This window comes from Heteronotia binoei, chromosome 7, assembly GCF_032191835.1.
Source record: "Heteronotia binoei isolate CCM8104 ecotype False Entrance Well chromosome 7, APGP_CSIRO_Hbin_v1, whole genome shotgun sequence".
NCBI classification, from domain to species: domain Eukaryota; kingdom Metazoa; phylum Chordata; class Lepidosauria; order Squamata; family Gekkonidae; genus Heteronotia; species Heteronotia binoei.
Window position 1 is genome coordinate 19,886,080 of NC_083229.1, and position 12,891 is coordinate 19,898,970.

Here is a 12,891-nt window from a genome sequence, read left to right on the forward strand (position 1 = left end):
GTAGGTATTCTCCAAAATCCTCTTCCTTGCATCCCTCATGCTTGCCCTTGCTGGCTTTAGAGCAGATACGAGAATTGATCACCTTGCTGGCACTTCTAGCTCCCAAATGAATGTGGAGAGGATGCTGATGCTATTCATGGCCACCCAGCTGGCCAAGCCTCTGTTGCAAAACAATCTCCCATCCATTAATTTAAAACAGAAACTCTTAATGCACTAGAGCAAGTCTGTTTTGGAGAGCAGAAGAGGTCCTCAAGCCAGCAAACCTGTTCCCTTTCAAGGAGATGGGAGTTCTGAGGAACCCAGAGCAAAATTAGGTGAATGCTGCCAGGGAAGAAAAAGTGCTCACGAGGGAAAGGAAATTAACGTGTGCCTGGGCTGAGTCTGCTCTCCTACGGGGGGAAATGAGGACAAATCAGCTGAAGAAATGAAAGTTCTGATAGTCTGCTAGAATAGGATTTCCCCCCATCTCTGGACACATTTCTCCACCTAATGGCAAAGGCAGCCTGTAGATTGAAGGCAGAGTTGCCAAGAACGTTTCCCCAACATTTCCCAAGGGAACAATAACAGGAAATGGGAAGTCAGTTCCTGCATGCCCAGCTCTCCAACTGGTGGCCTTCCTTCCCAGACTACAGTTCCCCAAATCAACCAGTGAAAGAATCCCAGTTCAGTTCAGAATCTTCAGGCCTGCTGAGCAAAGACACGTGCAGCGACAGAGAAGACTGGAGGCAGGTCTTTTGAGAGAGGTCAAGTAGGTAGGAAGGATGCTAGGCAATTTCAGAACCATGGGGGTGGAAAGCCGGCTTGACTGTGACTCTTTCTATGGGACTCTGGGGGGCAGTTGTTAGCGCTGGTAAGAATTCCTGAATCAGCTCTGTGACGGAACCGGCCCGATTCTGCCTTCAGACCTCTTTTGAGTTGCCAACTCCTGGAGGGAGCTTATCCTCTTCTCACCACTAGGGCACGCTGCCACCACCTGTTCAATTTAGGGGTTCCTGACCGAGAGGAACAGGACTCCCAATCCCCCTCGCCAGTTCTGAGGCCTGGCCTCAAGGTCCTCTGCCAACCCAGCACTTGGTTATGACAGAGACCAAAGTCCTTCTTTGAGAGACCCCTGGAGGATTGGCACCCTTGCCAACTGTATGCCTTCCCGGGACTTCCCTCTAACAGTAGTGTGGGGACTCCCCTCTAAGGCGGTTGGGGAACCTTGGTGGTACAGAGGGTCTACCTTTTAAACAAATAAAACATTTATTTAAAACATGCAACTATTTACAGGCATCTTTAAATACAGGGTGCACAGAAGTAATAAATGAAAGTAGGGATAAACGCTCCTTCTTTCCCTAATAGATAACTGACCCTGACCATACCATCCAGGACCAACTCACCAGTCAGTCACCAAGACTCAAATCAAACTGCTTTTTCCTCCCCAAATCTATAATATAAACCCCAATTCCCGCCCATGAACTGGTTTTCCCTCCTGCAGCCTTCTGGGAGACCAGCCTCAAAGACTTCCTGTCTCTCTAGGAGGCCTCCTCAGAAGTGCTGCTTCCAGACAGGTGGGGAGGGAAAAGGAGGAATAGACTAGGCCAAAGCCTTGCTTAGATTTTGAGAGACTCCTCCAACCACTCAGAGACAAACATAGGCCCAAAATGGTGTTTCTCCACAATCTCCTTTTTCCAAACCCATAAACAGGGTTGGGCAAACCATGACTGTTTCACACGTATTGTATGTCTCTCAAAGTCCCCATTGCCCCAGCTTGGAGAAGGCGTTTGTCTTTTAAATCACATCTCCAAGCCAAGCCAGCTAGTGGTTTGGAGAATGCATTTAAAGTTGCTTTCTTTCCACTTCTCTCTTTCTCTCCCATCTGTTTGCTTTCTTTCCACATTTCTCACCACCCTTCCTTTCTTCCACGCCTTGCAGCTCTCAAACATCTGACTTTCATGTCTTGTGACTCTTGAACATCTGATGTTTATTTTATGTGGCTCTTAAGTTAAGCAAGTTTGGCCACCCCCGCCGTAGAACTTTCCAGGGACTCAGGCGGCCATGCTGCTTTGGCCATAGACACAGGCAGAGAAGAAGCTGCGTGCTCTGTAAAGTTCTTCAGCGTCTCCTCCGTTTCTGCACTATAACAGTAGAAAAGCAGAGTAGGGAGGTACTCTAGCTTCCTAGCCTGATCACTTGTAAGTAGATCCATATGTGCCACCGGTGACTGACTAGACAAGTCATTATTAAGGACATCAGAGCAGCTGTACAGGGTCAGACCAATAGCCCGTAGAATGTTTGCACAATGCACTTCTGATCGGCATGGCTGGAAATTAAATGCTTTGGACCGGCAAGTTTCATTTCCTCTGTGGAAGATTTTGGGGGGGGGGGCGGGGAGTGAATTGGATTGGGTGGAGGGTTCTCTCTCTCTCTCTCCCCCTGCCCTTATTGTTACAGATAGAAGAGTTGTGATTTCTTGTGGACAGTGGTGGATGGGTAAGGAGTGTCCCCCCCTCCCCCATGCTGAGCCAGGTCTAATGTTCTCTCCCCAGTTACTTTTTAGAGTGAAAGGAAATAGTGGGAATTCCAGTGCAGAATCTGACACATAAGCCCTGTGCTTTGGTCTTTCCTGTTGTCTTTATTTCTGTGTGCTGGTCTCTGATGAATAGAATACCTTTAGGGCCAAGCTGACTTCCTTACTTAAGGAGCCAAGAAGCTGAATTCTCAGTTTGGGGTGCAGAAGCACTCCTCATCCTGTCAAACTTAAAAAGATTTGAAGCCTCACTGTATAATATCAGTATTAACCCATTTCTTTCCTTAGCCATTAGGTATTCAGTTTGCCTGCGGGGGGGAAAATACAAATGGCCACTAATTGTTTTGTTGGCATAGGGGCCATGCTTAGAACTGGATCCATCTGGAGGAGATTTCCCCCACTGGACTAGTAGAGTAAATGAAGAAGAAGTTGATATTGAATTTATATCCCGCCCTCCACTCCGAATCTCAGAGACTCAGAACGGCTCACAATCTCCTTTTCCTTCCTCCCCCACAGCAGACACCCTGTGAGGTGGGTGGGGCTGGAGAGGGCTTTCACAGCAGCTGCCCTTTCAAGGACAACCTCTGCCAGAGCCATGGCTGACCCAAGGCCATTCCAGCAGCTGCAAGTGGAGGAGTGGGGAATCAAACCTGGTTCTTCCAGATAAGAGTCCACACACTTAACCACTACACCAAAATGCCATTGATTGAGAGGGTAACTGTGTGGGTCTGCAGCAGAGCACCCAGATCCTAGTTGCACCTTAGAGACCACACCTTCTTCTGGGCATGGGGCTGGTGTCATTGGGGATGGGGGGGAGGTATCTGTGAATTTCCTGCATTGTGCGGGGGTTGGACTAGATGACCCTGGAGGTGCCTTCCAACATTATGATTCTAAGATATTTCAGGGGGTTATAACTCGCGTCAAAGCTTGCTTTGTCAGATCACTTTATAACAGGGGTGACCAAACTGTGGTTCAGGAGCCACATGTGGCTCTTTCACACAAACGGTGTAAGCCCCCACTGCCCCATTGGCTGGCTTGGTGAAGAAAACATTTCTGTCTTTAAATCACTTCTCCAAGCCAAGCCAGCCAGCAGCTTGGAGAATGGATTTAAAGTTAAAGTTGCTTTCTTTCAACCTCTCCCTCCCTCATCTATTTGCTTCCCTCCCTCCCTCCCTTGCAGCTCTCAAACATCTAATGTTCATGTCTTGTGTCTCTCAAACTCCAGACATCTATTCTGTGTGACTCTTATGTTAAGTAAGTTTGGCCACCCCTGCTTTATAACCTCAAGAACCTTGCGGGTCTCTTAATATGTTACTTGGACACAGTTCTTAGTTATTCTGCTGTTCTTGTGTGTGCCCATTTCTTTCCCAACTACGAATGGCTGCATTTTTGAGAAAAGGAGTTCAATCCTATTCAGTTCTGTTGATTCAGAAGTCTAAAATAGCATGTTGGCTTTTAGCAGTGTAAGAAAGATTAGGTTAGAAACTCTGCTGTCAGTGGGCATCAGGGTCATTAGTAACCGTCTGACCCAGCCTAGCTTTTACCACAGTGAATTACTGAAATTGTTTACATGGTTTGAAATAATCAAAAGGTGGAAGGAATTCCCCAACAACAACAACGAAGGTGAAAAAGAAACAAAGGTTAAAATTCAGAAGAACAAGAGATCCAATGTTGAAAAATAAAAAGAGAGATACAAATATTGGAGAGTAATGTTGGCTCCATAAAGAGTCGGTCATATTTCTTGGTTGTTTTGAGGCTGAAGAAATGGTATTGAACTTTCAGAGCGACTAGATGCATTTAGCAACAGCAAGACAAGTAGAGTTTTCATTACCTGACTGGAGAATATGTTCGTCATCCGAATGATTGGGAAATATTACAGGAAAGGCAGCCGTCAAAGGAGTTCCTAGACTGTCATAGAATTTGCATGATTCTACTAAAAAAATGTACCAGGTTTTCAGGCATGTGAGACCCACAAGGGCAGGTGCATGCTTTGTGCCTGTGGAATATTGGAAAATCTACTATGTAAATCTGCAATCAGTAATTCATTGAAATGGGCCAAAAAATGGATGCCAGTACAAAAGGGACAGTGAGTTCATCTTTTGAGCATTTCTTATAACCATAAGGGCTCAAAGCTTTACTGAGATGTGTCAAACAAATACCCGTGTTGCTCGCATGGAATTTATCATATTTTAGATTTCAGCAAAACGTGTATGCTTTCTTTTTTAAAGTGATAGGGGGCCATCTCTCTATATATTTTCATTGCGGGGAGAAAAACGTGTGCACTGTTTTGTTAAGATCTGATTGCAGGTGGATCCATTTCTTTTATTGATGTAATCTTTTTGTTTGTTTTAGATTGGGAACAGCAACAGAGCAGCACTGGCTGCAGGTGAGAATCTCATTTTGTTTGTGTATACAGATGTGCATCCTACCCGCAGTTTGTGTTTGTCTTTCGCAAGTCCTTGCTGTCCACCATCCCTGTTTGTTTCAGAGAAGGATGTCATAGGGAACGAGACACGCCATACTGAAATGAATAGAGGGTAGTACAGTTTCAGAATCAATGGCTGATGGCTGCAAATTGGCACCAGTTTGCACTCCCAATAGTCCACGGGCTAAGGGCCGTTCCTTGTGGTGAATAGGAATTTGCCGTGTTATTGTGTCTGTTCTGTATGTCACAAGGAGCACAGGCAGATCCCTGGCAGAACCACCTGTGTGATGCACATGGCTAAGCATGCACTTATAATGCATACATATTATCATTCAAGGAACTGGAGCAATCTTCTTCGTGGTCTCTGTGCATCACACTTGTGGGATGTACTGCGCCTGCGCTGGTCCCCAGTCGGTATCTGTAAGAAAGCCCGGGAAAGATTTCCGCGGACGGCGCCACTGGGCATGCGCCGGCGCCCCACTGCGCAGGCCCAACGGCGCCACCGCGGCAATCCCACCAGTTCCTTTCTGACCGCTGCGCGAAGAGTTGTGTTTCCTCGTGTTCCCGGTCGGTGAGCTTTGGGTTTTTTCTACCCCTTTTTCCCCGAGCCTCCTGTAAATATTAGCCTGTTTATTGTTTTCTGTAGTGTAGTAGTTAGTTAGTTCCATAGTTAGTTAGTTTAAAAAAAAAAAAAAAAAAAGTGCGTTTTCGTTCGGGTGCGTGTCGCGGTGGGGTTTCTTGTCCTCCGGGACTTCCCCCCCCTCGCCCCTAGTTTTTCCTCCTCTCAGAGGATTCTGAGAGGATTTTTCCCAGCGACCGCTGTCTATGGACAGTCGCTGGGGATTTTTTAAGAGGTGCCAGGCCTGCGGCAAGAAAATCGCCCCTCCCGACGGCCACTCTTTGTGTCTGCTCTGCCTCGGCGAAGGACACCGCGTGGAAGCCTGCCCGCATTGCCTCCGCTTTTCGAAGCAGACCAGAAAGAATAGAGCGGCTAGGCTCTCGGCCGCACTAACTGCCTCGGCACTTCGCCCTCCGAAGCAAACGGCGTCTTCCTCGGCATCGGTACCGAAAATGGCTGCCGCCCAAACCCCGAAGGCCCCATCGGCCGATGCAGCCCCGGTCGACGTTGTCCCGCAGAAGGAGCAGCAGTCGGCGAAACGGCCCACCGACGAGTCGGTCGAGAGGCCCCAGAAGAAACGACGGGAGGATTCGGGACATGAATCCTCTAAGAAGGCGAAGAGCAAGGAGAAGCGGAAACGGCCACGCTCCCCTCCGCCTCCCCCCGACGTGTCGGCACCGATCGGCACCGACCCAGTGAGAAGGGTTCCCCCCTCTCCTCTCCGCACCCCCGCTACTCCAGGGGCTAGCGCGAGAAGGCAGCGCAGCCCTCCGACACCAAGGGCTAGCGGCCATCGACCACGCAGCCCTCCAACTCCGCGGGCTAGCGGCCATCGACCACGCAGCCCTCCAACTCCACGGGCTAGCGCGCATCGACGTCGTACCTCCCCGACGCCTGGACCCAGCGACCATCGGCTGCAGTCCTCGACACACGACGTGGAGATCGACCTCACCCGTCGGTCTCCATCGGTGGCGTCTCGTCAGCGGAGCTTCGACTCGGCATCGGACGTCGAGTCTCTTCCACCGGTCGACGTGACAACGCCTGCGGCACCCAAGCGCGTGAGGCCAAGGGAGCCTTCGGTCGAGCCACGCCACTACCCATCGATGCCGCATTGGGAGCACCATCGATGGCAGTCGACGTATCCCTGCTGCCCCCAATATCATTGGCATCAGCCACTCGACCACCCGGACTGGGAGCATCAATCTGAGCTATCCTCGCTCTCCAGGACATCGCATCGGTCCAAGCATCCTCAGGGATCGGCCACGACTCCTCGGGACAAACGCGTCACACCGACGGAGCCTCCGCGCCGAACACCGACACCGACCCGGTCGCCGCGAAGGGAGCCATCACCGCGCCTATCGGAGCGCTCGGGCCGAGGAGAGTCCTCCCCGTCGGGGTCGGAAAGCGACGAGGAGAGAACCTGGGAGCCCTCACCGGACCCCAACACGTCAGAGGACCTCCCAGTCTCGCCCTCTGAGGACCTACGCTCCTATGCGGAGATGGTCAAAAGAATGGCAGCGACCATCTCCCTCCCCATCTCTCAACCCAAGCCAACCGTGGACGATAGTGTTTTTGATATCGTCCAGAAGGACACTTCTCCAGCCGTCTCCCTCCCAATGACAAAGGTCATGCTCCAGGCGCTCAAGGATCCGTGGAAGAAGCCATCCTCTGCACCGGTGTCTTCAAGAAAACTGGACCACATGTACAAGGTCCAAGAGGCGGGGGCTGAATTTCTGTTCACACATCCTAGACCAAATTCAGCCATCGTCTCCTCTTCCTCGAGGTCACGTAAGGTGCACTCTACCCCCCCTGACAAGGAGGGGAAGAAACTCGACGCCATGGGGAGGAAGATCTACTCGGCGGGGTCCCTCGGCGCCAAGGTATCGAACTATACGGCCTGTATGGCCAGATACCAATACGCCATGTGGGAGCAGCTGTCCCCCCTCCTGTCCTTCCTACCGGATGACAAGAAAACCACTGCCAAGGCACTGCTGCACGAGGGCCAGAAGGTCGCAAAGCAGCAACTAACAGCAGCCAAGCACCTAGTGGACGTTTCAGCTGCGGCAATCATGTCCGCTGTCTCCATTCGCAGGCACTCCTGGCTGAGATCGACCGCCCTGCAACAAGACACCAGGGCGCTTATCGAGGACCTGCCATTTGAAGGGGACGGACTCTTTAGTTCCACCACGGACACCGCACTGCAGGAACTAGATAAGAACCTTAAGATCTCTAGGAGCCTTGGGGTGCAGCCACTTCCCAGACAACCCAGAGCCAGACAGTGGAGCAGGTCCTGGTCGAGAAAGACTCCGCATAAGCCATCTTCGGACCAACAGTGGCGACCACGCCCTCCACAGCCCGACAAGCAGGCCTACTCGGGCAACAACAGAGGGCGCTACAGTGCCCAGCCATCAGGCAAACCGAAGGGCACCCGCCCCGCCAAGCAGGGGCTTTGACTTTCCTGCACCACGCGTCGTTGCCACCACCCAGCCCACCATCCGCCTTCGCCCTTTCCTGCCTGCCTGGGAGCTGGTCTCCTCAGACAGGTGGGTCCTCTCTGTCATCCAAGAGGGCTACAAAATAGACTTTGCTCAGATTCCAACACAGTCAGTGGTGATCACCACCCCCCCATCCCCACCTCTGCTGGCGGAGGTGGACACCCTCCTACAGAAACAAGCCATAGAGAAATTACCATCGGAAACCAGGACGGGTGGTTTCTACTCCCGCTACTTCCTAGTCCCGAAGAGAGATGGGGGATTAAGGCCCATCATGGACCTCCGGAATCTGAACAAATTCATCCTGTATCGAAAGTTCAGGATGTCCACACTGCAGTCCATCCTGCCCCTCATCAACCAAGGAGACTGGATGGCCACCCTAGACCTCAAGGATGCTTACTTTCACATCAGCATCCACCCAGAGTTCAGAAAGTTTCTCAGGTTTGCAATAGGCTCACAACACTTCCAGTTCACTGCCCTACCCTTCGGGCTCTCCACGGCACCCAGGGTGTTTACAAAGATGATGAGCGTCGTGGCCGCCTACCTGCGGCTGCAGGGGGTGATAGTCTTCCCATACATAGACGACTGGCTCCTGGTAGCCAATTCAAGAGAAAGTCTGTCTACCCACATCACAGCCACACTGCACCTTCTCGATGCCCTGGGCCTGCAGGTCAATCTAGAAAAGTCAAATCTCACTCCATCAAGGACAGTGCAGTTCATAGGGGCAGTGCTGGACACAAACCTCCATCGAGCTTTCCTCCCCGCCCAAAGGGCAGAGGACATCACCAACTCAGTACAGTTACTCCAGAACCAAGGCTGGGGCACAGTAAAGCAACTTCAGCGAATGCTGGGACTGATGGCAGCAACGACAAGCGTGCTTCTTTACGCGAAACTGAGGATGAGGGACCTACAGCTATGGTTTCTTCGCCAGTTTCGCCCAAACAGAGACTCACCTCGAAAGAGGTTCACTATTCCCCTTATGACGCTCCAATCGCTCCAGTGGTGGGGATCCAGAGACAATATCTGCCAGGGAGCTCCCTTCCACCTCCCACCGCCCTCAGTGACCATCACCACCGATGCCTCCCAGTGGGGCTGGGGCGCCCACATGGAAGGCCTGTGTGTGGGGGGCCAGTGGCCTCCCAAGCTGGCTGTGCACCATATCAACTATCTGGAGCTACTAGCGGTTCACTTTGCCCTTCGTTCCTTCCGCCCAAAGTTGATAGGGAGGACAGTGGCACTACTCACAGACAACACCACCGCTTTGGCGTACATCAACAGGCAGGGCGGGACAGTGTCCCGCCGCCTCTGTGCGTTGGCGATAGAATTGTGGACGGAATGCATCCAGCACGACGTCTTCGTGAAGGCCGCACACCTCCCAGGGGTCCTCAACATTCAAGCGGACTCTCTGAGCAGGGGGGGGGCCTCCCCGCACGAGTGGGAACTTCAGTGGCGTTTCCTACAACCAGTTTTCCAGCTCTGGGGGTACCCACAGCTGGATGCCTTCGCCACGGCAGGCAACAAGAAGTGCCCTATGTTTTGCTCCAGAGGGGGTGCAGACCCTGCATCCCTGGGGGACGGGCTCCTCATCCCGTGGGAGGGCCGCTTCCTCTATCTGTTCCCTCCTCTCCCTCTGCTGACCAGGGTAATAAACAAGTTAGCGAGGGAGAGGCCACGCTGTATCCTGGTGACCCCCTGGTGGCCCCGCCAGAACTGGTTCGCCTCCCTACTGACCATGTCGGGGGGGAACTTCTACCACTTTCCAGCGGAACCAGACCTCCTGTCGTCCCAACGGGGGCGGGTGCTACACCACAACGTGCCACACCTGAAACTGACGGCGTGGCGCATAGACCCTTAGAGTTCTCGGGTAGGGTCCAGGAGGTCCTGTTGAATAGCAGGAAGCCCTCCACCAGGGCATCCTATGACAGGAAGTGGAAGAGGTTCTCGGACTTCATGGCTGGCCGGCCAGTCGCACCTAGGGAGGCTGGCCTGCCGGCAGTCTTTGATTTCTTGTTGTCCCTAGTAGACGCGGGCTTGGTGTTTTCCTCCATTAAGGTCTACTTGGCAGCCATTTCTGCCTTTCACGAACCTGTGGCTGGGTACTCCGTTTTCGCCCATCCCCAGTCCAAGAAGTTCATGAAGGGGCTATTTAGACTGCATCCACCGTCCAAACCCCCCACCCCACTGTGGGATTTGTCAATAGTCCTAGACAGATTAACCAGGCGGCCCTTCGAACCCATGGCCTCATGTTCCCTGCAGCTTCTGTCCTGGAAGACTGCCTTCCTAGTGGCCATCACCTCCGCACGCCGGGTGGGGGAACTCACGGCGATGCGTTGTGACTACCCCTACCTAGCCTTTAGAGAGTCGGGCGTCTCCCTGGCCCCTGATATCAACTTCCTTCCTAAGGTGCCCTCCCAATTCCACCTCAACCTGGAAGTGTGGCTCCCCGCCTTCTTCCCTAGCCCCTCCTCGGACGAGGAGCGTCGGCTTCACTCCCTAGACGTCCGGCGTGCCCTGCTTTTCTACCTAAGCCGATCCAAGTCCTTCCGTAAGGGACAGCAGTTATTCGTTTCCTACACCGCACCCAGAATGGGTGACAAGATTTCTTCACAGAGATTCTCGAAATGGTTGACAGAGACCATCAAGCTCTGCTACCTCCTAGCAAAGAGGCCACTGCCTGGACCTGTACGTGGCCACTCCACACGAGCGATGGCGACATCGGTGGCGTTCCTGAAGGGCGTGCCTCTGGCTGATGTCTGCAAAGCTGCTACCTGGTCGTCCCCGCATGCTTTCATGAAGCACTACGCGTTGGACGTGCATGCTCAGCAGAGGACCCGGTTGGGGACTGCGGTGCTACAATCTGTCATCTCCGGTTGACCGTCTTCCCACCTCCAGGTATGACTTGCTTGCTAATCTCCCACAAGTGTGATGCACAGAGACCACGAAGAAGATAGACAGGTTGCTTACCTGTAACTGTAGATCTTCGAGTGGTCATCTGTGCATTCACACTACCCACCCTCCTTCCCCACTGCTGACGGTCTCCCTTCCTTAGGGGCTTTCAGCGGTCAAGAAGGAACTGGTGGGATTGCCGCGGTGGCGCCGTTGGGCCTGCGCAGTGGGGCGCCGGCGCATGCCCAGTGGCGCCGTCCGCGGAAATCTTTCCCGGGCTTTCTTACAGATACCGACTGGGGACCAGCGCAGGCGCAGTACATCCCACAAGTGTGAATGCACAGATGACCACTCGAAGATCTACAGTTACAGGTAAGCAACCTGTCTTTTTGCAGGTTACCTCTGAAAATATAAGTCTGTATTCCTCCACAGGAATGGGCTCGTACTCACTGAACTTTCCCACCTCCCCCTTTCTGCTGTCACCTGCAGAACTCTTGCGGGGACAGGGAACCTTTGAGAATAGTGTGGTGGAACAAGTGGAGGCCTGCAAGAAATGTGTGTGTGGGGGGGAATCAGCAGAAGTTGCTCTTTCTCTATTGGTAAACAGCCTTTGGAATCAGCTCTGCATGTGTATTGGCTCTGTCTGTTCAAACTGGCATGCTGCAAAGCTGAACTTGGCCTTCAGAGTACTGAAATTTTCATGCACTTGTTGTACCAGAAGCCCATCTTGCAGCTAAGCTTCCAGTTGCCGCATCAGCCCAAAGGTGGTTTTAACAGGGACAGACAGGGAGGATATACACGCTCTGTAGCCATGCCACCTCTCCAGCATACATGGCTCTGTGCAAGGCACATTTTTAACATGCCAGCTTGATTGTGTGCCTTGGTCCTTAATTAACCCTGCTCCAAAGAGAGTGTATACTGGATCTATTTCTAAGCAGTAATATAATAATAATAATAATAATAAATTTTATTTCTACCCCGCCCTCCCCGCAAAGCGGCTCAGGGCGGCTAACAGTAAGTAATATATTAACATAAATAGTAAAACATTAGATTAGCAATTAAAATTACACATATAAAAACCCGTTAATTCAGTTAAAATACTTAATTTACAATTACATTATATATATATCTGGCAGTAATAGCTGTTCTGGCGCTGATTCTGCCAGTTTAAATGGTGTTAAAGATGGCGGTTCTTCGTTCATTGCAACTCAGCAGTCCGTATCTTTATAGGCGTGTCTAAAAAGGGCAGTCTTGCAGGCCCTGCGGAACTGGTCGAGGTTCCGCAGGGCCCGCACCTCCTCCGGGAGCTGGTTCCACAGTGCAGGTGCCGCAACTGAAAAGGCTCGCACCCTGGTGCTTTGGAGCCTGGCCTCTCTCGGCCCAGGGATGGTCATTTTGTTTTTACTTGCTGACCTCAGTGCCCTCTGGGGTTCATACGGGGAGAGACGGTCCCTTAGGTAGGCAGGTCCTCGGCCATATAGGGCTTTAAAGGTAATAACCAACACTTTGTACTGGACTCGGTAGATAACCGGCAGCCAGTGCAGTCCGCGCAGCCCCGGCTGTATGTGCTCCCGTTTGGATGTCACCAGAGTGTCCAGGGTGCTACTTCTCCCTCACTGGACAGGGTGAGCTGTGCAAATCTCACATCCCTGTCCTGATTGGTGCCCTCTCCCCAGGCCAGGCAACGGTTGGATGGGAGGAACATTTTGCAACTGGTGCCACTCTGAGATCCTGGTTTCCATTGCCATGGAAACATGAGAAGAAGCTACAGGAAAACAGCTCCTGCTCTGGAGTTTTTAGCATGTGATGAAACAGCAGCCGATTTAGTTAAGAGAGACTGCTTGCTTTTAGCATGAAAGCCCATTCTTTAGTAACAGTTCTTCAATCAAGCTTAGTGTAAATGCATACTGCGTATCCTAAGGTTTGATGGGGTGTGTGTGTGCTTGTGATACCTTAA

At 52.0% G+C, this 12,891-nt stretch overlaps 1 protein-coding gene across 3 annotated transcripts in view; it reads left to right on the plus strand.

Moving 5' to 3' along the window:
- Positions 1 to 12,891, plus strand: part of CYRIB (CYFIP related Rac1 interactor B) — an 88,546-nt gene that overhangs the window by 41,888 nt on the left and 33,767 nt on the right. Inside the window, exon 3 of one of the 3 annotated variants that reach the window (XM_060243218.1) lies at positions 4,865 to 4,898. The exons of 1 other annotated variant lie outside the window; for it this stretch is intronic. The gene's annotated coding sequence lies outside the window, so the exon portion shown is untranslated. The remainder of the gene's footprint in view (positions 1 to 4,864; positions 4,899 to 12,891) is intronic. One more of the 3 variants, XM_060243219.1, reaches the window with a different exon arrangement.